This window comes from Mauremys reevesii, linkage group 17, assembly GCF_016161935.1.
Source record: "Mauremys reevesii isolate NIE-2019 linkage group 17, ASM1616193v1, whole genome shotgun sequence".
Classification (NCBI taxonomy): domain Eukaryota; kingdom Metazoa; phylum Chordata; order Testudines; family Geoemydidae; genus Mauremys; species Mauremys reevesii.
Genome location: NC_052639.1, coordinates 20794927 through 20820583, shown reverse-complemented (window position 1 = coordinate 20820583; position 25657 = coordinate 20794927).

Here is a 25657-nt window from a genome sequence, read left to right as displayed (position 1 = left end):
CCAGAGAGTCTCAGCCCCCTCAGTAGATGATCTTAGTCTGAGAAACATAGTGTCTGTCTTCTCCAAAGAAGTACTTGGAGAGAGTTTTCTTATGTGACCAAGTGGACTAATGGATAAAGTAGCTGACTTTGGATCAGGTGATTGAGGGGTCAAGTCCCGTTGTGCTTGTGCAGTTTTACCTTCATGCTGAAAGTCCTGCTCCCTTCAGGGCTGGAACCTCTTCTTGGCCACTCAGGCCAATGCTCTGGCTTAAGCAAGAGCCCCGGGAAGGAGTTGGGGGGTGGGCGTCACAAAGGCTGGGGCATGAGCCCCAGGTGCTTCCAGTCTCGCCTTTGCCATTCCTGACTTGCCAAAGAAAATGGGCATCTGCCCAGGCTAGCATGTAGAGCAGTTTCCCTCTTCCAAATGTGCATCTGTCCCTGTGCTTGAGGGGGTTTGCTAAATAGCACCGTGGGAGCTTGGGGGTTTCTCTGCTTCTCGCCAGCTGGGGAAAAGCCTCTTTGGATAAAATCTCCTGCCCCACTGCTAAAGTGAGCACGGAGAGTGGGAACGGTTAGAGGCCCCACCGGGGGTGGCTGGCCCTGCTTTCCTACCGTCTTCTGATGTTGGCCACAGACCATCAGCAGCCGCTGCGCATGCTGATCTGTGGGTGGCCTTCAGTGGGGATTTGGCATGGCAGGGAGCAGGCTGGCCAGGGGTCTTTGTCGCTGTCTGCTGGCCATGCATAGGCATGGTCCTGCCCTCCTCTGAACAGCCAGAGTTAGTCTGTGCTTGAAAAGAGAGACACAGGAGACTCAAGACAAGAGGGTGAGAAAGATCGAGAAAGGACCTATGAAGACAGCCCACACAACAGGGACACTGCCTGGTGAAGGGATGTGGAGGCACCAAATTGCCCCATTTTTCCTGGTGCCCTATGCAGCTCCGTACTGCTCCAGCGGCCAGCCCGATCCCCCGACTGGCTGAGCCGGCCAGGAAAGCTGCCCCTGCTCTGCCTCTTCCCCAAAGCCCCTACCCTGCCTCTTCCCACCCCTGCTCCATCCCATCTCCCCACTCCGCCCCGTCCCCGGAGCTACATCCCGGTGGACTGCAGGAGGGATCAGGTGCACCCTGCACTCACCGGGCGGTGGGAAGTGGAACGACCTGGCCCCAGCCCGCTCTGCTCCACCAGCTCCCAGCTGCACCGCTGGTGATTGTTGGGGGGTGTTTCCCCACCCCCCCCCCAAGGTCCAAGGCTGGGAGCAGAGTGCAGGGGGCGGGGGCCGGATCCTCCACTTCCCACCGCCCTGTGAGTGTGGGGTCGGGCCTGCCCTGCAATTCCCGGGCGGCGGGAAGTGGAGTGACCTGGCCCCAGCTTGCTCCACTCTGTCAGCTCGGGCTGGGGGACGGGGGTGCTAACGGGGGGGATGGGACTAGGAACGGGAACAGGGACACAGGCAAGGCTCTGTGGTGTCAGAGCTGGGAAGTGGGACGTGGGGTGAACACTCTGCAGTGTCAGAGTTCATAGACTCATAGACTTTAAGGTCAGAAGGGACCATTATAATCGTCTAGTCTGACCTCCTATACAACGCAGGCCACAGACTGTCACCCACCCACTCCTGTAACAAACCCCTGACCTATGTCTGAGCTACTGAAGTCCTCAACTCGACGTTTAAAGACTTCAGGGTGCAGAAAATCCTCGAGCAAGTGACCCGTGCCCCACGCTGCAGAGGAAGGCGAAACCCCCCCAGGGTCTCTGCCAATCTGCCCTGGAGGAAAATTCCTTCCTGACCCCAAATGTGGTGATCAGCTAAACCCTGAGCATGTGGGCAAGACTCACCAGCCAGCACCCAGGTAAGATTTGTCTGTAGCGTTGTGGTGGAAACGCTCTGCAGTGTCAGAGCTGGGAAGGGAACAATGTGGAACAGACTCTATCAGTGTATAGAGATAAGCCTGACTGGTGTGAAGGGCTTCGGAATCTGCTTGCTTGGAAATTAACCCCAGTAAACTTCACTTTGCCTGTGCTTCCGACTTCTGGTCTTTTGCTGCCTGCGTGACAAGAACCAGGGACGTGGGCAGGGGAAGGGAAAGCCCTCTAACAATGGCACCTTCTCCTCTAGGTGGAAAAGAGGAGACTAAGGGGGGATATGATAGAGGTCTATAAAATCATGAGTGATGTTGAGAAAGTGGATAAGGAAAAGTTATTTACTTGTTCCCATAATACAAGAACTAGGGTTCACCAAATGAAATTAGTAGGTTTAAAACAAATAAAAGGAAGTTCTTCTTCATGCAGCGCACAGTCAACTTGTGGAACTCCTTGCCTGAGGAGGTTGTGAAGGCGAGGACTATAACAATGTTTAAAAGGGAACTGGATAAATTCATGGTGGCTAAGTCCAAAATGGCTATTAGCCAGGATGGGTAAGAATGGTGTCCCTAGCCTCTGTTTGTCAGAGGATGGAGATGGATGGCAGGAGGAAGATCACTTGATCATTGCCTGTTAGGTTCACTCCCTCTGGGGCACCTGGCATTGGCCACTGTCGGTAGACAGATACTGGGCTAGATGGACCTTTGGTCTGACCTGCACGGCCTTTCTTATGTTCTTATGTTTTCCACTGCCCAGGAGACCCAGCCAGGGACTGATGTGCTGGAGATATGTTGGGAAAAGGAACTGTCTGAATTGCCAAGGCAGGAAGCCAACAATCTACAGCAACATCATTAACCACAAACTCACTCTGAGCATGCTCCAGCCAGAAGGGAAATGGGCAGGAATTCTTGCTGTTCAGCCATGGCCACACATACAGAGATGCACAGCAGTGAGGGTGCTGGGCAAGCTGGTCTGAGCGAACAATTGGAAATGATCCTTCCGTTAGAACAGAACCAGAGTGTAGAAAGGCCCCTGTGTTAAGTGGTTGAGGCTGAGGCCTTAGGAAGCTGGCCTACGATACCATAGGGATCTTTCTGTGGAGGTTTGATTCTTGCCAGCTAGGGGAAGCTGGTGTGTGGTGTCTTTGTGGCTGCACTTTCAGTGATGCAGGTTTCTCTATCCCGTTGTTCCAGGGTCATCCTATTAGATTGCCAGCTGCTTTTCAGCTGCAGTGTGGAGACTGTTTGTGTGTGTGGAGAGACAGTGTGTGTGTGTGTGTTGGGGAAGAGTGAGTGTGCTGAGGTAGGTAGGAGCGGATCATTATTATCCCTACTTGAAAGAGGGAGACGCTCAGGCTGAGAAAGGAGAATTGAATTGTCGAAGAAAAACTCAATTCTCGCTTTTTGTTTGGATGCAGCAAAATCAAATACTATATTATTTCTCCAGTAATTACAATGGAGGGAGAGAGTGCCATAGGACACAGGGTCCTGGACAGGTCTCTCAACTGGTAAACAATTACATCAAGCCTTTATACATTTGTTACAGACAAGCTTAGACAATCATGGAGACAGTAAAAAGCAACAAATACATTTTGTTTATACATAAGCTTTTCTGCTATCTTACTAGAAAAAGCAAGACTGCACATTGCAAGGTCGTAATACTTTCACACAGTTCACTCTGTCTTACCTTGTCTTGCTTCTACAAATCTCACGTCATAAGGGTCACAGTATGGCCTGACTCTTGCTAACTGACTAACATGCATTAAAATCCCCTTCAAATCCTTATTAATTCTTTCCTTGCTTCCACAGACTTGTCTTAGGTCACAAAGCCTGAATTGGGAATAGGACCCCCAGAGCCCTGATTTTCAAATTAACCATCGGATCTTGAATGTCATACATTGAATGACATCAATAAAGTGCTCTTAGATGAGCTCCAGTCCAAGAAGTGTGCACAGTAATTATTCAGCCAGTATTTGAGGAGAACTGCAATGTTAGAGAGAATCATGAACTGCTCAGAGACCACTAATGCAGAGAATCAGCAAAATTTGTCAAACATATAACTGGTTATGACTTATTTACTTGGTCTTAAAAAAGAACAACAAGGACCTGAGTCTCCTCCCTGTCAATAACCCCCTGCTCAGACAATCAGGATAGAGACTGAGGATGGGAGGCTGAGGGGTCTCACCAGAGAGCTAAAAGGATGGCCCAGGTCACTGGCGGGGATCACTGCCCCAGCACTACTGCAGCTCCACAGTTTTGGGTGGACCTCCCACAGTGAGAGCTGCCGAGCACTCCCCCGCAACACACACACACACACACACACACACACACACACACACACACACACACACCCTCTCCTGGTGTTGGGAGGGGAACAGGAGAAAGGACAAAAGAAGCAAGAGAGGAAGAGAAAGGAGGAAGGGATGGATGGAGGAAAAGTTGAAACTAAAAGGACAAACCCTAATGTCCCCAGTGATTCTAAGGGACAAAATCCCTGGTGTGGAATAAAATTCTGCCTCCTTAAGATCATGTTTTCCATGAATTCAACTGTCACCAGAATGATCAGACCGAACAGTTTCAAACCTCGAGGAGGCTCTAACCCTCTAAACAGGGACATCTGTTTTCTAGTAAAATCACTAAAAGGAAGGAGAAAACTCAAAAGAGGTTCCTCCTGGCGCTCACGTCCGTGACCCGAATACTCTCAGTCCTCAAAGAGAGACCTGGAGAAGGAGACTTGCTGAAGCAAAGCCACAGGGTCTCTGAGGTTTCCCTGGCCCCTCGCCCCTGTCCTGCTTGGCTGATGTCAGCATCTCTCTGTGAGGTCACCACCTCCCCACCACCTTTGGCCAATAGTCTGAGGTCCTGCAAAAGGACTTTGTGATGTCACTGCCACACCCCTCCCTTGCTGAGCTAATGTCCTGCCTCTGGCCAGGCACTTTGGAGGTTTGAGCTACTCCCTGTGGATCACCCCACTCAAGGAGCATTCGTTCTAGGAAGCAAGCCGGCTAGACAGGAAAACATCAGACGCTGCTCCCAATGCTACACTTAGTTTTTCAAAAATTAGTTGACTTTATGGCCAGAAGAGACCATTAGAGCATCTAATCTGACCCCTGCATATCACAGGCCTCCTGTATGACACACTAGCTACTTTGGGGGTAAACACATTCCAGAAAGGCATCTAGTCTTCATGAAATGACGTCACGAGATGGAGAATGCACCAATTTCCTTGGTAGCCTGTTCCTGTGGTGAATCATCCTCACTGTTGAATATTTGTGCCTTAATTGTAATATGAATTTGTCTCTTTTCACCTTCCCACCATTGGGTTTTTTAATGCCTTTCTCTGCTACATTAAAGAGCCCTTTAATAGCCAATCTTTCCTCTCCAGTAAGGCACTTCAACATTTCAATGAAGTCACCTTTCAATCTTCTTTTGAGAAGCTAAACAGGTTGAGCTCTTTCAATAGCTCACTAGAAGGCATTTTTCTCCAGCCCTCAGAACATTTGGTGGCTCTTTGCTGCCTCAACTCCAATTTCACACCATCTTTTTCAAATGAGGACACCAAAACTGGAGGCAGTATTCCAGTATCAGTCTCACTGATACCATGTCACCTCCTGTGACGTTCTTGACATAATCTGTAACTGTATAGATCACCGTTGCCACCACTGTTCTATATTTGCAGCCAATATTGTATAAAGGTGGTCACATAAAGGGTCTATGGAGAGGTGATGATTGGCTGATTATAATTATGCTATCTCTAGATATGTATCATTTTTTAGTTGACATTATGAATATTGGCTCTATGCTGCCTGTATTTCCAACTTGTGCTATGCTTCTGGGGAACACCCCAGCCAGACAAATTGGTGTCAGCTCTGCCTAGCCTGCTTGATGGCCCATTAAGGACCATCAGCTATACAATTGACCCATTGAGAGAAGGCAGATATGCCTTGTGGCTCAGCAAGGTGTGCAGGGACCTGCCTATGGACAGAACTCTAAGGTTTTTCTATGTGACGTGCTGGATAGAGTGTCCTTGGGACAAAGAAAGCAAAGACCACATGGCAAGAGACTATAAAAGACTGATGCCTCATTTCTTGTTGGGTGGGGGGGTGAGTAGCTGGCAGGAAGGAGTCCTAGCAACTCTTCTGGGAGTGCAGGGGAAGAATGACTCCCCCTTCTCTACATTCTCCCTCCTGCCAGCTACTCACCCCTGGATTCATCCTTAGCTCCTAGGATCTTTCTGCTCCAAAGGCTCCATAGTCCTGGGGTGGGGAGGGTGTCACTGCACAGTCTGAAACACAAGGGAGGTTTCTGGAATTGAAGGAAGGAGCAGAAAATGGAGAGGAAAGAAACAGAGAGAAAACGCCTCATCTCTCTCCCCTTCCCCCCCCCCCCCATCAAGAAATGTTACCAAGGACCAGCGTTAGGGGAAACGGTGCCCTGGGCAAAACTTGTACTTTGGCAAAGTTCTTGGTTCAGGCTTGTAGCAGTGATGGAATAAACTGCAGGTTCAAATCAAGTCTCTGGAGTACATCCACAACTGGGATGGGCCATTCAGTCCTTTGTACAGAGCTTCAGTATGTAGCCAAGTCCCTCCAGAGGTATGAAGCAGGACTGAAGACCAGATGGAGATGAGGCATCAGTCTTTTATAGTCTCTTGCCATGTGGTCTTTGCTTTCTTTGTCCCAAGGACACTCTATCCAGCACACGACATAGAAACCCCCCACCTCCTTTCTCTTCCTCTCTTGCTTCTTTTGTCCTTTCTCCTGTTCCCCTCCCAATACCAGGAGGGGTGTGTGTGTGTGTGTCTGTGTGTGTGTGTGTGTGTGTGTTGCGGGAGAGTGCTCGGCAGCTCTCACTGTGGGAGGTCCACCCAAAACTGTGGAGCTGCAGTAGTGCTGGGGCAGTGATTCCCGCCAGTGACCTGGGCCATCCTTTTAGCTCTCTGGTGAGACCCCTCAGCCTCCCCTCCTCAGTCTCTACCCTGATTGCCTGAACAGGGGGTTATTGACAGGGAGGAGACTCAGGTCCTTGTTGTTCTCTTTTAAGACCAAGTAAATAAGTCATAACCAGTTATATGTTTGACAAATTTTGCTGCTTCTCTGCATTAGTGGTCTCTGAGCAGTTCATGATTCTCTCTAACATTTCAGTTCTCCTCAAATACTGGCTGAATAATTACTGTGCACACTTGTTGGACTGGAGCTCATCTAAGAGCACTTTATTGAGGTCATTCAATGTATGAAATTCAAGATCCGACGGTTAATTTGAAAATCAGGGCTCTGGGGGTCCTATTCCCAATTCAGCCATTGACTGGCTTTGTGACCTAAGACAAGTCAATTCTCCTTTCTCAGCCTGAGCGTCTCCCTCTTTCAAGTAGGGATAATAATGATCCGCTCCTACCTACCTCAACACACTCACTCTTCCCCAACACACACACACACTGTCTCTCCACAAACAAAAACAGTCTCCACACTGCAGCTGAAAAGCAGCTGGCAATCTAGTAGGATGACCCAGGAACAATGGGATAGAGAAACCTGCATCACTGAAAGTGCAGCCACAAAGACACCACACACCAGCTTCCCCTAGCTGGCAAGAATCAAACCTCCACAGAAAGATCCCTATGGTATCGTAGGCCAGCTTCCTAAGGCTTCAGCCTCAACCACTTAACACTGGGCCTTTCTACACTCTGGTTCTGTTCTAACGGAAGGATCATTTCCAATTGTTCGCTCAGACCAGCTTGCCCAGCACCCTCACTGCTGTGCATCTCTGTATGTGTGGCCATGGCTGAACAGCAAGAATTCCTGCCCATTTCCCTTCTGGCTGGAGCATGCTTAGAGTGAGTTTGTGGTTAATGATGTTGCTGTAGATTGTTGGCTTCCTGCCTTGGCAATTCAGACAGTTCCTTTTCCCAACATATCTCCAGTACAGCAGTCCCTGGCTGGGTCTCCTGGGCAATGGAAAACATAAGAACATAAGAAAGGCCGTACCGGGTCAGACCAAAGGTCCATCTAGCCCAGTATCTGTCTACCGACAGTGGCCAATGCCAGGTGCCCCAGAGGGAGTGAACCTAACAGGCAATGATCAAGTGATCTTCCTCCTGCCATCCATCTCCATCCTCTGACAAACAGAGGCTAGGGACACCATTCTTACCCATCCTCGCTAATAGCCATTTATGGACTTAGCCACCATGAATTTATCCAGTTCCCTTTAAACATTGTTATAGTCCTAGCCTTCACAACCTCCTCAGGTTAGAAGTTCCACAAGTTGACTGTGCGCTGCATGAAGAAGAACTTCCTTTTATTTGTTTTAAACCTGCTGCCTATTAATTTCATTTGGTGACCTCTAGTTCTTGTATTATGGGAATAAGTACATAACTTTTCCTTATCCACTTTCTCAATGTCACTCATGACTTTATATACCTCTGTCTTATCCCCCCCTAGTCTCCTCTTTTCCAAGCTGAAGAGTCCTAGCCTCTTTAATCTTTTCTCGTATGGGACCCTCTCCAAACCCCTAATCATATTAGTTGCCCTTTTTTTAACTTTTTCTAGTGCTAGAATACCTTTTTTGAGGTGAGGAGACCACATCTGTACACAGTATTCGAGATGTGGGCGTACCATGGATTTATATAAGGGCAATACTATATTCTCCGTCTTGTTCTCTATCCCCTTTTAACGATTCCTAACATCCTGTTTGCTTTTTGATCGCCTTTGCACACTGCGTGGACATCTTCAGAGAACTATCCACAATGACTCCAAGATCTTTGTCCTGACGCGTTGTAGCTAAATTAGCCCCCATCATATTGTATGTACATTTGGGGTTATTTTTCCCAATGTGCATTATTTATCCACATTAAATTTCATTTGCCATTTTGTTGCCCAATCACTTAGTTTTGTGAAAGCTTTTTGAAGTTCTTCACAATCTCCTTAACTATCTTGAGTAGTTTAGTATCATCTGTAAACTTTGCCACCTCACTGTTTACCTCTTTCTCCAGATCATTTATGAATAAATTGAATAGGATTGGTCCTAGGACTGACCTTTGGGAACACCACTAGTTACCCTCTCCATTCTGAGAATTTACCATTAATTCCTACCCTTTGTTCCTGTCTTTAACCAGTTCTCAATCCATGAAAGGACCTTCCTTTATCCCATGACAACTTAATTTACGTAAGAGCCTTTGGTGAGGGACCTTGTCAAAGGCTTTCAGGAAATCCAAGTACATTATGTCCACCGGATCCCCCTTGTCCACATGTTTGTTGACCCCTTCAAAGAACTCTAATAGATTAGTAAGACACGATTTCCTTTACAGAAACCATGTTGACTACTGCTCAATAATTTATGTTTTTCTATGTGTCTGACAATTTTATTCTTAACTATTGTTTCAACTAATTTGCCCTGCATCGACGTTAGACTTACCGGTCTGTAATTGCCAGGATCACCTCTAGAGCCCTTTTTAAATATTGGCGTTACATTAGCTAACTTCCAATCATTGGGTACGAAGCCGATTTAAAGGACAGGTTACAAACCTTAGTTAATAGTTCCGCACTTCACATTTGAGTTCTTTCAGAACTCTTGGGTGAATGCCATCTGGTCCCGTGACTTGTTAATGTTGAGTTTATCAATTAATTCCAAAACCTCCTCTAGTGACACTTCAATCTGTGACAGTTCCTCAGATTTGTCACCTACAAAAGCCAGCTCAGGTTTGGGAATCTCCCTGACATCCTCAGCCGTGAAGACTGAAGCAAAGAATTCATTTAGTTTCTCCGCAATGACTTTATCGTCTTTAAGCGCTCCTTTTGTATTTTGATCGTCAAGGGGCCCCACTGGTTGTTTAGCAGGCTTCCTGCTTCTGATGTACTTAAAAAACATTTTGTTATTACCTGTGGAGTTTTTGGCTAGCCGTTCTTCAAACTCCTCTTTGGCTTTTCTTATTACACTCTTGCACTTAAGTTGGCAGTGTTTATGCTCCTTTCTATTTGCCTCACTAGGATTTGACTTCCACTTTTGAAAGGAAGTCTTTTATCTCTCACTGCTTCTTTTACATGGTTGTTAAGCCACGATGGCTCTTTTTAGTTCTTTTACTGTGTTTCTTAATTTGGGGTATACATTGAAGTTGGGCCTCTATTATGGTGTCTTTAAAAGGGCCCATGCAACTTGCAGGGATTTCATTTTAGTCACTCTACCTTTTAACTTTTGTTTAACTTTTGTTTAACTAACCATCTGCTTCCTCACCATGGGGAATAGGGGCAGAAAATGCTTTTAAAAAGCCTTTGAAAAGTAAAGTAAAACAAGCCAAGCAACCCCTCCCTTGCTTTGTGCTGGGTGCCCAGCTGTGGGCTTGTGGTGGGAGGCTGGCGGGAGAGGTGTTCTGAGCACACTCCGGTCAGGGAAGGGGCAGAGTTGGCCAAAGGGGCAAGTTGAATCTTTAGCAGAGAATTCCTTTCTCCATTGTGTTAGCTAAGCGTTGCTGTTAAATGTCAGCCGACAAATGCAACTTTTGAAACAATCCGACTCTAAATCCCCCACCCTCTCAGTTGCTGTAGTTCTCACATCCTCTGCTCTTGTGATGTCACTACATGACATAGTGTCTTATTCCCATAGTGTCCTGTAGGTTAGACAGGAATAAGTTTATGAGGTAAATACTGAAGCATAACTATATCCCTTCCTCCTTTGACTTCGGAAAAATAAATCCTGTCGCCTCCCTCAGTCCCAAGCCAGCACCACCGGCGCTGCTGCGGCTTGGAGACAGGTGCCCTCTCAGCTGGCCCTGAGCTGCTGTGGGGAGAGAGGGCTGGAGGGGGCAGTTCTTTCTCCCTGGGGCAACCTGCTCCCCAATCTCCTCATTCCCAGCCCCACCCCAGAGCCCTCACCTCCTGCGCCCCTACCCTCTGCTCCAATGCTGAGACCCTCATCGCTAGCCCCACTCCAGAGCCTGCACCCCCAGCCGGAGCCCACACATAACTGGGCCCCAACCCCGAGCCTCCCACACTCCAACCCTGTCAGCCGCACCCCACCCACACACCATCCATGTGCAGAATGAATTTTGTAAGGAGCGCAATATGCAGGTGTTGTGTCACACCTCACCTCCATATTTGTGCCCAAAACAAAATTCATTCCACACATGGACATAACAAATTAGAGGAAACACTGCTCCTGACTTTCAGCCTCTCTCTCACATCTTGAATTTCACACATTGAGTGATCAGAATAAAGTGCCCTCAAGTGAGCTAGAGACCAACAGTGGTTCATAGTAATTATTCAGCAAGTATTTTAGAAGACCTAGGACATTATTGAAAATCAAGACCTGCCAAGAGACAATTAATGGAGAGAAGCAGCAAGATTAATTCCATACATTGGATTGGTTGTGACTTATTTGCCTGATTTGAAAAGAGACCAAACTGACCTGAGTCTCCTTGGTGTCGATAGCCCCCTGCTCAGCCAATCAGCACTGAGACTCTGAGGGGCAGGAGGCTGAGGGGTCTCACCAGATGTCCCAAAGGATGGCCCAGGACACCATCAGAGGGGATCACTCTCAAACCCAGACACACCTTTTGGTGAGGACCTCCCGCAATCCATGGTAGGAAAGGAGAAAACTCCACAGAGGTTCCTCCTCATGCTCACATGCTCACAACTCTGAATCCTAATTCTCTCTCAGCCCTCGAGGAGAGACCTCGCGAAGGTGACTTGCGGCAGCAAAGCCGGTAGGTCTCAGAGACTGGCCTGGCCCTGCACCTCTGTCCTGCCCGGCTGATGTCGGGGTCTCTCTCTGAGGTCACCCCCTCCCCACCACCTTTGACCAATAGGCCGAGTTCCTGCAAAAGGCCTTTGTGATGTCACTGCCACCCCCACCCCTCCCCTCAAAGCTGATGTCCTGCCCCTGGCCAGACTCCTTGGGTGTTTGAGAAGTTTCCCATGGATCTGGGGTTGAGAACTGTCTGAACCCACAAAACCGAACACCCTCATCCTGCCCCTTCACCGAGGTCCCGGCCCACTCAATCCATCTCCTCCGTCGCCGCTCTCCCCACGCTCACTCACTCGCTCGTTTTCACCGGGCTGAGGAGGGCTGGGCGGGTCCCTTTTCAACTGGGTGTTGTCGGTTCAGACCTGGGAAGGAGGCTGGCTGCCAAACACCTTTGAGAGGCGCCGTCCCTCCTGTCAGAATATCATCTCCCTCCTTCAGTTCAATTACGGCCTGAATTGTTCCTTATCCTGGCAGAGCCGGAGGATTGAAAGCAGCAACGTCAAACCCCTGTGCAGCTAACAGGAATGGACACAGACACTCCCTTGTATCTGAACAGATATTTAGTTTTACTCTTGGTAAACTACAAGGCTAAAGGGACAGGCAGTGGCACCAGACCTAAGGAATGAAACACAACACAATCATCATCATTATGCCCATCGCTGCCCCTTTATTCTTCCACTGTCTCTCTCCCACCACCGTCGCCCTCTCCCAGTTCAGTGACAGTGCCACACTCATGCTTCCGACACACAAAGACTCACACACACACCTTGCACGCAAAACCTCACCAAGGAGTCAGATGCACCTGTTGGTTCCCTGCACCCTGCTGTACAGAATCCAATCACAAGGAGAGCTGGCGGGGAGCCTGGGGCTGGAGTATTTAACCTACAGTGACGGCACTCACAGGAAAGATGCGAACGAGTGCAAGTTAAACATTGGTAGCTCTGGTTCCAGCCCCTCACAGGTCAGTCCATCCCTCCAGGAAAGGGGCACATCTGAATTCCCAGCTGGCTCAGTCTAGCTGCGTAGTTCTTCTTTACACCCAGTCAGGTCTGAGGCCTGTTCCGCACCCTGTGTTTGAGGAGACCGTCAGAACCGACTCTCTGCAATAGCAAAAGCAGGAGGCCGTGTTATTGCTCCTGCCCCAGCACAGACAGACAACAAGGGAAATGGTCTGTGTTGGAGGGTGGGGCTCCCTGCCCTTGGCCAAAGACCAGCACCTCCCTTTGCCTTTTGTCACTCATGAAGCTTTTCTTTCAGCAGCGAGCCCTAGAGCTCAGTTGCTGGAGCGCTGTTTGTGTCACTGACGGTCGGGGAGCTGCAACATCACTGGGCTCTTCTACCAGAAAGTCCAACGAAAGGATTGATTTCCTCATGTGACACTCCTGGGCTTATCTGAAGGAGTGTCCACACTGCACACTGAGCCTGTCTTTGCATGGCCTGGGCTTGGTGACTTGTGTTGCCAAGCTGGTGTTTGAGCATCCAGACTGCAGTGGAAACTCAGGCCTCAGGCTGTGTCCATCCTTCTGCAGTAAGTCGTCCTAAGTGACGCTGCTCCAGCTACGGGACTAACACAGCTGGATTCGACATAGCTTAGGTCGACTTACTGCTGTGTCTACACTGTGCTGGGCCGACGGGAGACTTACCTTACTCCTGTCATTCCCGGTGTAGTCCCAGAGTCGCCCGGAGAGCACTCTGCTGTCAATTTAGTGGGTCTTCACTAGACCCCCACTAAACCGACTTGGGTGCATCGATCGCATCAAACAGCCTCACAGCTGTGCTGTGCATCCACCCTGCACTGCTCAGCCCCGAGTCAGAAATTCAGCTCCTGTGGGGTGTGTCACCCTCCACAGCTGAAGATGCTCCCCGAGTCCCCAGTGATTTCTGCGATAACTTGTCTCCAGCCTGTTTGGGTCCATACGCTCGCGGGAGGCTGGGAGTGGTCTAGGGACAAGCTCTGGTTGCTCAGGCCTGTCAGGAAGGCGAGCTCCGGGAACATTGACACTCTGGAGATCCTCAGTGGAAGCACAGGCGGTTGGTAACAGGTGGGGCCCCTGGCACAGCTGCCGCCAACCAGGCCCTGGATGCCTGGGCCCTGGTGCCCAGCCTGTGCTCCATCTCCTCCTGTATCTGCTTCCCCCCTTCTCCCATCCCCCATCGCCCACTGCTGCCTGGCTGAGTCCCCCCTCTCCTCCACTGCACCCCCCTCTCTGGGGTCCTCACCACTCACCGTGGCCTCCTCTCCTCCACCCCTCCCCCACGGACTCATGGGTCAGCCCTGGGGCTGGTCAACGAGAGCTGAGGATTACAGTGGGCGAGAAGCCGGCTATGAGTCAGCAGTGTGCCCTTCTTGCCAAGAAGCCTAGCGGCATATTGGGCTGCGTTAGTAGGAGCATTGCCAGCAGATCGAGGGAGGTGATTATTCCGCTCTATTGGGCACTGGTGAGGCCATATCTGGACATCTGGAGTATTGCGTCCGGTTTGGGGCCAACCCACTACAGAAAGGGTGTGGACAAATTGGAGAGGGTCCAGCTGACGACAAGGAAAATGACCAGGGGGCTGGAGCTTATTTAGTCTGCAGAAGAGGACAGCGAGGGGGGATTTAATAGCAGCCTTCAATAGGGTCACCAGACAGCAAATGTGAAAAATCGGGACGGGGTGGGGGGTAATAGGAGCCTATACAAGAAAAGGACCCAAAAATCGGGACTATCCCTATAAAATCGGGATATCTGGTAACCCTAGCCTTCAGCTACCTGAAAGGGGGGCGGGGGTCCGAAGAGGATGGAGCTCAGCTGTTCTCAGTGGCGGCAGATGACAGAACAAGGAGCAATGATATCAAGTTGCAGTGTGGGAAGTCTAGGTTGGATATTAGGAAACACTATTTCACTAGGAGGGTGGTGAAGCACTGGGATGGGTTCCCTAGGGAGGTGGTGGAATCTCCTTCCTTAGAGGTTTTGAAGGCCCGGATTGACAAAACCCTGGCCGGGATGATTTAGTTGGTGTTGGTCCTGCCATGGGCAGGGGGTTGGACTGGATGACCTCCTGAGGCCCCTTCCAACCCTCATCTTCTATGAGTCTATCAGTCCTTTGTCCATCCCCTCAGTAGGCACCAACTTCCCCTCTGGCCAGTGGGTGCTCAACTCCTGCTCTGCCTCAGGCCCCTCCCCCACTCCACCTCTTCACCAAAGCACCACCCCACCTTTTCCCTGGTCTGCCCCGCCGCACCCCCAAATCAACCGCTTCAGGGAAGAAATAGTAGAGGAAGCAATAGTGGATGGGAACCTGGAAGGCAGTGACCATGAGATGGTCGAGTTCAGGATCCTGACACAAGGAAGAAAGGAGAGCAGTAGAACAGAGATCCTGGACTTCAGAAAAGCAGACTTTGACTCCCTCGGGAAGCTGATGGGCAGGATCCCCTGGGAGAATAACATGACGGGGAAAGGAGTCGAGGAAATACTTTAAACAGTATTTTAAAGAATCCTTATTGAGGTTGCAGGAACAAACCATCCCGATGTGTAGGAAGAAAAGTAAATATGGCAGGCGACCAGCTTGGCTTAACAGTGAAAACACAAAAAAACAGCTTACAAGAAGTGGAAGATTGGACAAATACAAATACCCTACAAAGACCTTGTGAGCTCTCCAAGTTCAGGATTGTTCTCTGCAGATGTGGAACCATTATGGCAGATGTCACTCAAGGCTTCCCATCTATTCTGACTGACAACTGGAAACAGGTCCCTCCCCAATCTCACTTTCTCCTGAATGATCTACAGACCAAAACTGATCCCTTCCTCTCTCCTCTGGGGAAGGATTTGGGAAAAATCAGATCCTGATAGGTTTGATCTCTCCTGCACATATTTTGGTTTGTTCATCCCTTTTCCATTCCTCTCTCTGAGATTCCTTTCTCCAGCATAGGGAGTGACCTATGTCTGGATTGTCTCTATCTGCCATCAGGTGATGGGATGGTGAGTGAGAATGAGGAGGAGAAACCCCAGCAGGAAGATGCTGAACAAGTAGAACCACGTGGAACATTATCAGGAAGATCCAAAGGAATGTTTACGGAGTTGTGCACTCCCAGAAAAAGCAAAAGACTGTGAGACTCAGCACAGGCCAGAGGAAAACTTCAGTAGCCACTCAGACCTTATTACATGCAAGAGAATCAACCTGGAAGAGACACGCTACAGATGCCATAAGTGTGGGAAAAGCTTCAATCGGAGCTCAACTCTTCTCACACATTGGAGAACCCACACTGGAGAGAAACCCTACATGTGCTCTGAGTGCGGGAAAAGCTTCATTCGGAGCTCTGCCCTGATCACACATCGGAGAATCCACACAGGTGAGAAACCTTATGGATGCTCTGAGTGTGGGAAACACTTCAGTCAGAGGCCACACCTTACCACACATCAGACAATCCACACGGGCAAGAAACCTTATGAATGCTCTGAGTGTGGGAAACGCTTCATTGATAGTTCAACCCTCATCTCACATCATAGAATCCACACAGGAGAGACGCCTTACACATGCGCTGAATGCGGGAAAAGCTTCAATCAGAGCTCAAACCTTATCAAACATAGGAGAATCCACACAGGTGAGAAACCTCATGGATGCTCTGAGTGTGGGAAACACTTCATTCATCGTTCAGCCCTCATCTCACATAAGAGAATCCACACAGGAGAGAAGCCCCACATATGCTCAGAGTGCGGGGAAAGCTTCAATCAGAACTCTACCCTGATTGCACATCAGAGAATCCACACAGGAGAGAGACGCTACACATGCTCTGAGTGTGGGAAAAGTTTCAATCAGAGCTCAAACCTTATTAAACATCAGAAAATCCACATGGGGTATGTCTACACTACTGGATTATTCCGATTTTACAGAGACCGATTTTTGGAAACATTGTATAAAGTCGAGTGCACGTGGCCACACTAAGCACATTAATTCAGCGGTGTGCATCCATGTACCGAAGCTAGCGTCGAATTCTGGAGCGTTGCAATGTGCGTAGCTATCCCATAGTTCCCATAGTCTCCTCTGCCCATTGGAATTCTGGGTTGAGATACCAATGAATGATGGGGCAAAAACAGTGTCGCAGGTGATTCTGGGTAAATGTCATCAGACAATCCTCCTCCGTGAAAGCAATGGCAGACAATTATTTCACACCCTTTTCCCTGGATTGCCCAGGCAGATGCCATAGCACGGCAACCATGGAGCCCATTCAGCCTTTTTTCACTGTCACCGTATGTCTACTGGATGTTGCTAACAGATGCGGTACTGCAGCGCTACACAGCATCATCCCCTTGCCTTTTGCAAATTAGCCAAGAGGGTGACCAGCTCTACTGTACCGTCTGCTGCATTGCAAGTTGACAATGACTGTTACCAGTCATACTGTACCGTCTGCTGCTGTCATGGTGCTCCTGGCCGGCCTCGGTGAGGTCAGCCGGGGTGCATGGACAAAAATGGGAATGACTCCCGAGGTCATTCTCTTCTTCAAGTTTTGTCTAAAGGAGAGTCAGTCCTGCCTAGAATATCAGGCAAGCCTACTAAAAACCAGAGAGGCAAATGGCCGCTCCAGATCAGAGCCCCAGATATCCCACAGAAATGATGAGCTGCATGCCATTCTAGGGGGTGCCCCTGCAACAACGCCACCCATTGCTTCCCTCCTCCCCACCCCTCCTGGGCTACCGTGGTAGTTATCCCCCATTTGTGTGATGAAGTAATAAAGAATGCATGAATTTGAAACAACACTGACTTTATTGCCTCTGCAAGCAGAGATCAAAGGAGGGAGGGGAGGGCAGCCTCCAGCTGCTATGATATTCCAGGCAGGAGTGAATCTCCAGGAGACAAAACTTAAAGAAGAGAATGACCTGGGGAATCATTCTCATTTTCGCCCAGGCGCCCCCGGCCGACCTCACCGAGGCCGGCCAGGAGCAATCAGGGGACGACGATGACGGAGATCAGTCATGCTGCACCATCTGCAAGGGAAGGGAAGGGAAGGGAAGGGGATGCTGCTGTGTAGCGCTGCAGCACCGCATCTGCCAGCAAGTTGAGGAACCAGGTACTGGCATAGCTGGCCCAGCACTTCGGGCTAGCAGGCTTTTCAGGTACAGGAGACTAGTGCAGGCTGCACAGCCTGTCACTGTTTTGCTTCATTCCCCAGAGGGGATCAGTCCTGGGATCCTGGAAGTCAGTCTCCCTTAGATGACTTACATAAGAACACAAGACAGGTCATACTAGGTCAAACCAATGGGCCATCTAGCCCAGTGTGCTGCCTGAGAGTGACCAGTGCCAGATGCTTCAGAGAGAATGAACAGAACACGCTTGTTGAGCTGAAAGCTGAAGGACTCCCACCCTTACCTTTTACTTTATCGTTGTAGATTCCAGCTTACCCCATCTTACCACACCTCCTGCGAGGTGTCTGGGCAAATCAGGTGTGAACCAATCCTTCGATACAGACATGTCCCACTCTAGATGAAGTGAGGCAGAGTTTGGGCCAACGTCAGTTTGGAACAGCCCGACTGAGCCCGGCAGTTTTCTCAAAGTATCTGCTGCCGTAAACCGCATGCAGAGTGGACGTGTGAACCCCAAAGGTATCAAACGTGAAAGAAACAAAGGCCAGTTACGGGAGTTTCCATGGCCAGGCCTGAGGGGTAAGCAGCTGGGCTCTAACAGCTGCCTCCTCAAAAGGAAAACGGTCTCAGCACCCATAAAAATAACTGGTTGCAAAAATCAATCATCCTGCATCCATCACCATTTTAAATTCTGACCTCTTCCGCCCGATGTCTCTTTGTTTAGCAAACAAGCAAATTGGGGACTCTGTGGCTGTTACCCTCTAACTCGGTAGAAGGTTACACATCTTGACCCAAGCAATTTTCCTCTTCACAGAATATTTATTTTAAAGTTTATCAAAATAAATTCCATTTGAAAGAGAAATAATTACAGTCTACACTGGGGCTCTATTTTCATACATGCTATTTCTCCCACATGTTCCCCCGCTCTAATTCCTTTGGAGTGAGGTTTTACTTTTCAGGATTAGCCACCATTTCCAATATAGTAGGAGGGGCGGGAGAGAACTAGAAGAAAACCTGAATTATATAGTAACACTGAAAGTTATCACATAATCAGCCTCTTACTTTACACTAATTAACTTCATGTTTAATTTCATTGTCACTGGTAACAACTTATTCAAAGATTACAAAATATAAACCTATAGGGCAGTTTTCTCTTAATTCCCATTTCCACCATTGAGTTTTGTGTGAAGTCACATTCTACAATAACCTAGGAGCCTTCCATTTATGTGAGTTCATTTCGCCCTGGGTCTTCTTCCTTAAGTGTAGGTGGAAGGGCTCTCACGCTACGTGGGAAGGCTGCATCATGAGAAAAACACCTGTGTTCTATTATCACATTTTCTAATCTTTCAGAGTAGCAACAGGTGGAGAAGTGATACAAATGCATAAGACTTAATAGCAAAACTAAGAGACCAAACCACAGAGTCAGGACTCAGCATTCATGTATCCTGCAGTCTGAACTTGGAATCTGATACATTCCTCATTAACTACCATAATTTGCCCAGCATGGAACTGCTTCTTGTCCAAAAGGCAGCCAGATTGGGACCCATAGGCATGGATTGGCTCTGAAGCAATCAGATGTTTCTCTCTGTGCTTCATGAAACTTTGGATCCAAATGGTAAAAGACAGTTGTTCCCAATTTAATAATGGCATCCTTTAGGAGTGAGACCAATGCCACTTAACTAGGGAGCAGCATTCTCAAAATAGTTTACCTGGGCCACAGGTCACCATAGCTTCCATCACTGGGGCAAAAAATCAACCACTAGTACATGCGATTTCTACCTGAGTCCTTGTCAAATCTTTGACTTTTCTTGGAGTAATTTTATACTTCTCTGGTGTAGAATTCTTCACCAAGCACATAAAAGATCAGTAGCAATAGTGAAGTATAACTCCTCCTCCCCAAATATGCCCTTTATTTCTTTAATCTGGTGGCACAGATTTAAATTAGGGACTAAATTCAGGTGTGGCTTAGAATCCTTGTAAAACACCAAATGTCAGGTATCTATGGAAAATAGGTCTCTTTCTGCAGCTATATCACATTCAACACGGATTTCATTTTCTACATATTTGCAGCATCCCCCAGGGGTGACTGAACAGAAACATCACTTCCATTTTCCTCTTCCCTACCTAGATGGGAATTGCATTTCCCAAATAACAGGCAACCCGCACCTGATTAGGAAGGAGATCTCTTCACGAGCAACCTCCTGCAGAGCCTGGGCCACAACTGCTTTGGGGCCAAATGCATGGGTATCTTATAGTCTCATAGAGTTTAAGGTCAGAAGGGACCATTATGATCATCTAGTCTGACCTCCTGCACAATGCAGGCCACAGAATCTCACCCACCCACTCCTGTAACAACCCCCTAACCTTAGTTCCAAGTCATTTACCAGGGAATCTTCTTCACAGCCCTTTAGAAAATATATTGACCTTCCCAACTGAATGGTTTGGATGGTGATAGGGAAGCCCTCTGACTTACCCTAGCTTCTTCTGTTGTTAGAGAGGGTGAAGTGACATTTTCCCTATCCCTGCCCTGTTCATAGAATATCAGGGTTAGAAGGGACCTCAAGAGGTCATTGAATTCAACCCCCCTGCTCAAAGCAGGACCAATCCCCAGATTTTTGCCCCAAATCGTCCCTTCAAAGGCTGAACTCGCAACCCTAGGTTTAGCAGGCCAATGCTCAAACCACTGAGCTCTCTCTCCCAGTTCCATCTCTTTGTTATAGTTCAATATATTTTAAGTGAGAAAAGTGGTAGTAACAATTTGTTCTCCAGCACAACCTGAAGCAACATCAGAGCAACTGGGAACGAAACAATTTGTTGATGACTAACAATTGCTTTGAAATGGGGGAACAGTATAACCGTGATGCTCAGGGTTTGTTTAGACTAGGAAAAGTGATGGAGTTTAGGTCAGGTCAAAGGGAAAGCTAATGCCAACCACTGCACCTGGGCTGCAGCTGCACTACAACTATAACTGTCTTTTTACACCAAGGTCACTAACTTGAGCAGCCAACACCATGTGCAGCCCTAGTGGATGGAAGGCCCAGGTAGTTTTTGCCTCAGTGTAGCTTGTTGGGATCAAACCTCTCTCTCCCCCCACCTGGAGCTGATGAACATTCCTAGCTGGAGGGACACACACTCCTACGACTCAAAAGGAAAAAAGTTGATAGAAAAGAATGCAGGATTGACCCCAAAGAAGGGTCAGCTGCAAAAGGCAGAAGCAGGCAACCCATCTGCAGGAGCTGAGAGACCACGGTGAAGATGATGTGAAGATCACTTTGTGGGGAATTAACAAATGTGATTTAAAAAAAAAAAATCTTTGGCCAACCCTAGTCAAGGCATTTATTACAGTTCTCTCTCATGTGAATTTTCTGATGTCTAATAAGGCTTGAGCTCTGATTGAAGGTTTTCCTTCCTTCCTGGTCTACACTACGAGTTTATTTCGAATATAGCAGCGTTTTAAACCAAATTAACGCTGCACCCGTCCACACAATGAAATCCTTTATTTTGATATAAAGGGCTCTTAATATCGATAGCTGCACTCCTCCCTGATGAGGGGAGTAGCGCTGAAATCGGTTTTGCCATTTCGAATTAGAGTTAGTGAGGCTGCAATCTAACGGTATTGGCCTCCGGGCGCTATCCCACAGTGCACCATTGTGACCGCTCTGGACAGCAATCTGAACTCGGATGCACTGGCCAAGTAGATAGGAAAAGCCCCAGGAACTTTTGAATTTAATTTCCTATTTGCCCAGCGTGGAGCACTGATCAGCACAGGTGACCATTCAGTCCCAGAATCAAAAAAGAGCTCCATCATGGACCGTACGGGAGATACTGAATCTGATCTCTGTATGGGGAGATGAATCTATTCTACGAGAACTCCGTTCCAAAAGACAAAATGCCAAAACATTTGAAAAAATCTCCAAGGCCATGATGGACAGAGGCCACAACAGGAACTCGGCCCAGTGCTGCGTGAAACTTAAGGAGCTGAGACAAGCGTAACAGAAAGCCAAAGAATGAAATGGACGCTCACGGAGGGAGGAGCGACTGACGACTGTAGCTATCCCACAGTTCCCGCACTGTCCGAAAACCATTTGAATTCTTGGCTGAGCTTCCAAAGCCTGAAGGGTCAAAAACATTGTTGCGGGTGGTTCAGGTATATGTCATCAGCCCCCCAACTCTCCCTCTGTGAAACCAAGGGAAAAAAATTATTTCCCGCCTTTTTTCAATGTCACCGTATGTCTACTGGATGCTGCTGGCAGATGCGGTGCTGCAGCGCTACACAGCAGCATCCCCTTCCCTTCCCTTCCCTTCCCTTGCAGATGGTGCAGCATGACTGATCTCCGTCATCGCTGTCCCCTGATTGCTCCTGGCCGGCCTCGTGAGGTCGGCCGGGGCGCCTGAAAATGAGAATGATTCCCAGGTCATTCTCTTCTTTAAGTTGTGTCTCCTTGAGATTCACGCCTGCCTGTAATATCATAGCAGATGGAGGCTGCCCTCCGATCCCTCCGTTGATCTCCGCTTTCAGAGGAAATATAGTCAGTGTTGTTTCAAATTCATGCATTCTTTTTTACTTCATCACACAAATGGGGATAACTACCACGGTAGCCCAGGAGGGGTGGGGGAGGAGGGAAGCAATGGGTGGCGTTGTTGCAGGGCACCCCTAGAATGGCATGCAGCTCATCATTTCTGTGGGATATCTGGGGCTCTGATCTGGAGCGGCCATTTGCCTCTCTGGTTTTTTAGTAGGCTTGCCTGATATTCTAGGCAGGACTGACTCTCCCTTTAGACAAAACTTGAAGAAGAGAATGACCTCGGGAGTCATTCCCATTTTTGTCCATGCACTCGGCTGACCTCACCGAGGCCGGCCAGGAGCACCCATGACAGCAGCAGACGGTACAGTATGACTGGTAACAGTCATTGTAAACTTGCAATGCAGCAGACGGTACAGTAGAGCTGGTCACCCTCTTGGCTAATTTGCAAAGGCAAGGGATGATGCTGTGTAGCGCTGCAGTACCGCATCTGTTAGCAACATCCAGTAGACATACGGTGACAGTGAAAAAGGCTGAATGGGCTCCATGGTTGCCGTGCTATGGCATCTGCCTGGGCAATCCAGGGAAAAGGGTGTGAAATAATTGTCTGCCATTGCTTTCACGGAGGGAGGATTGTCTGATGACATTTACCCAGAATCACCTGCGACACTGTTTTTGCCCCATCATTCATTGGTATCTCAACCCAGAATTCCAATGGGCAGAGGAGACTATGGGAACTATGGGATAGCTACGCACATTGCAACGCTCCAGAATTCGACGCTAGCTTCGTACATGGATGCACACCGCTGAATTAATGTGCTTAGTGTGGCCACGTGCACTCGACTTTATACAATGTTTCCAAAAATCGGTCTCTGTAAAATCAGAATAATCCAGTAGTGTAGACATACCCCATGTGGATTTTCTGATGTTTAATAAGGTTTGAGCTCTGATTGAAACTTTTCCCACACTCAGAGCATGTGTAGGGTCTCTCTCCTGTGTGGATTTTCTGATGTGCAATCAGGGTAGAGTTCTGATTGAAGCTTTCCCGCACTCTGAGCATATGTGGGGCTTCTCTCCTGTGTGGATTCTCTTATGTGAGATGAGGGCTGAACGATGTATGAATAGGTTACCACACTCAGAGCATCCAGGCTGTTTCTCACCTGTGTGGATTGTCCTATGTTTGATAAGGTTTGAGCTCTGATTGAAGCTTTTCCCGCATTCAGCGCATGTGTAAGGCGTCTCTCCTGTGTGGATTCTATGATGTGAGATGAGGTTGAACTATCAATGAAGGTTTCCCACACTCAGAGCATTCATAAGGTTTCTTGCCCGTGTGGATTGTCTGATGTGTGGTAAGGTGTGGCCTCTGACTGAAGTGTTTCCTACACTCAGAGCATCCATAAGGTTTCTCACCTGTGTGGATTCTCCGATGTGTGATCAGGCAGAGCTCCGAATGAAGCTTTTCCCGCACTCAGAGCACATGTAGGGTTTCTCTCCAGTGTGGGTTCTCCAATGTGTGAGAAGAGTTGAGCTCCGATTGAAGCTTTTCCCACACTTATGGCATCTGTAGCGTGTCTCTTCCAGGTTGATTCTCTTGCATGTAATAAGGTCTGAGTGGCTACTGAAGTTTTCCTCTGGCCTGTGCTGAGTCTCACAGTCTTTTGCTTTTTCTGGGAGTGCACAACTCCCGTAAACATTCCCTTTGGATCTTCCTGATAATGTTCCACGTGGTTCTACTTGTTCAGCATCTTCCTGCTGGGGTTTCTCCTCCTCATTCTCACTCACCATCCCATCACCTGATGGCAGATAGAGACAATCCAGACATAGGTCACTCCCTATGCTGGAGAGAAAGGAATCTCAGAGAGAGGAATGGAAAAGGGATGAACAAACCAAAATACGTGCAGGAGAGATCAAACCTATCAGGATCTGATTTTTCTCAAATCCTTCCCCAGAGGAGAGAGGAAGGGATCAGTTTTGGTCTGTAGATCATTCAGGAGAAAGTGAGATTGGGGAGGGACCTGTTTCCAGTTGTCAGTCAGAATAGATGGGAAGCCTTGAGTGACATCTGCCATAATGGTTCCACATCTGCAGAGAACAATCCTGAACTTGGAGAGCTCACAAGGTCTTTGTAGGGTATTTGAATTTGTCCAATCTTCCACTTCTTGTAAGCTGTTTTTTTGTGTTTTCACTGTTAAGCCAAGCTGGTCGCCTGCCATATTTACTTTTCTTCCTACACATCGGGATGGTTTGTTCCTGCAACCTCAATAAGGATTCTTTAAAATACTTTTTAAAGTATTTCCTCGACTCCTTTCCCGTCATGTTATTCTCCCAGGGATCCTGCCCATCAGCTTCCTGAGGAGTCAAAGTCTGCTTTTCTGAAGTCCAGGATCTCTGTTCTACTGCTCTCCTTTCTTCCTTGTGTCAGGATCCTGAACTCGACCATCTCATGGTCACTGCCTTCCAGGTTCCCATCCACTATTGCTTCCTCTACTATTTCTTCCCTGAAGCGGTTGATTTGGGGTGCGGCGGGGCAGACCAGGGAAAAGGTGGGGTGGTGCTTTGGTGAAGAGGTGGAGTGGGGGAGGGGCCTGAGGCAGAGCAGGAGTTGAGCACCCACTGGCCAGAGGGGAAGTTGGTGCCTACTGAGGGGATGGACAAAGGACTGATAGACTCATAGAAGATGAGGGTTGGAAGGGGCCTCAGGAGGTCATCCAGTCCAACCCCCTGCCCATGGCAGGACCAACACCAACTAAATCATCCCGGCCAGGGTTTTGTCAATCCGGGCCTTCAAAACCTCTAAGGAAGGAGATTCCACCACCTCCTAGGGAACCCATCCCAGTGCTTCACCACCCTCCTAGTGAAATAGTGTTTCCTAATATCCAACCTAGACTTCCCACACTGCAACTTGATATCATTGCTCCTTGTTCTGTCATCTGCCGCCACTGAGAACAGCTGAGCTCCATCCTCTTCGGACCCCCGCCCCCCTTTCAGGTAGCTGAAGGCTAGGGTTACCAGATATCCCGATTTTATAGGGATAGTCCCGATTTTTGGGTCCTTTTCTTGTATAGGCTCCTATTACCCCCCACCCCGTCCCGATTTTTCACATTTGCTGTCTGGTGACCCTATTGAAGGCTGCTATTAAATCCCCCCTCGCTGTCCTCTTCTGCAGACTAAATAAGCTCCAGCCCCCTGGTCATTTTCCTTGTCGTCAGCTGGACCCTCTCCAATTTGTCCACACCCTTTCTGTAGTGGGTTGGCCCCAAACCGGACGCAATACTCCAGATGTCCAGATATGGCCTCACCAGTGCCCAATAGAGCGGAATAATCACCTCCTCGATCTGCTGGCAATGCTCCTACTAACGCAGCCCAATATGCCGCTAGGCTTCTTGGCAAGAAGGGCACACTGCTGACTCATAGCCGGCTTCGCCCACTGTAATCCTCAGCTCGTTGACCAGCCCCAGGGCTGACCCATGAGTCCGTGGGGGAGGGGTGGAGGAGAGGAGGCCA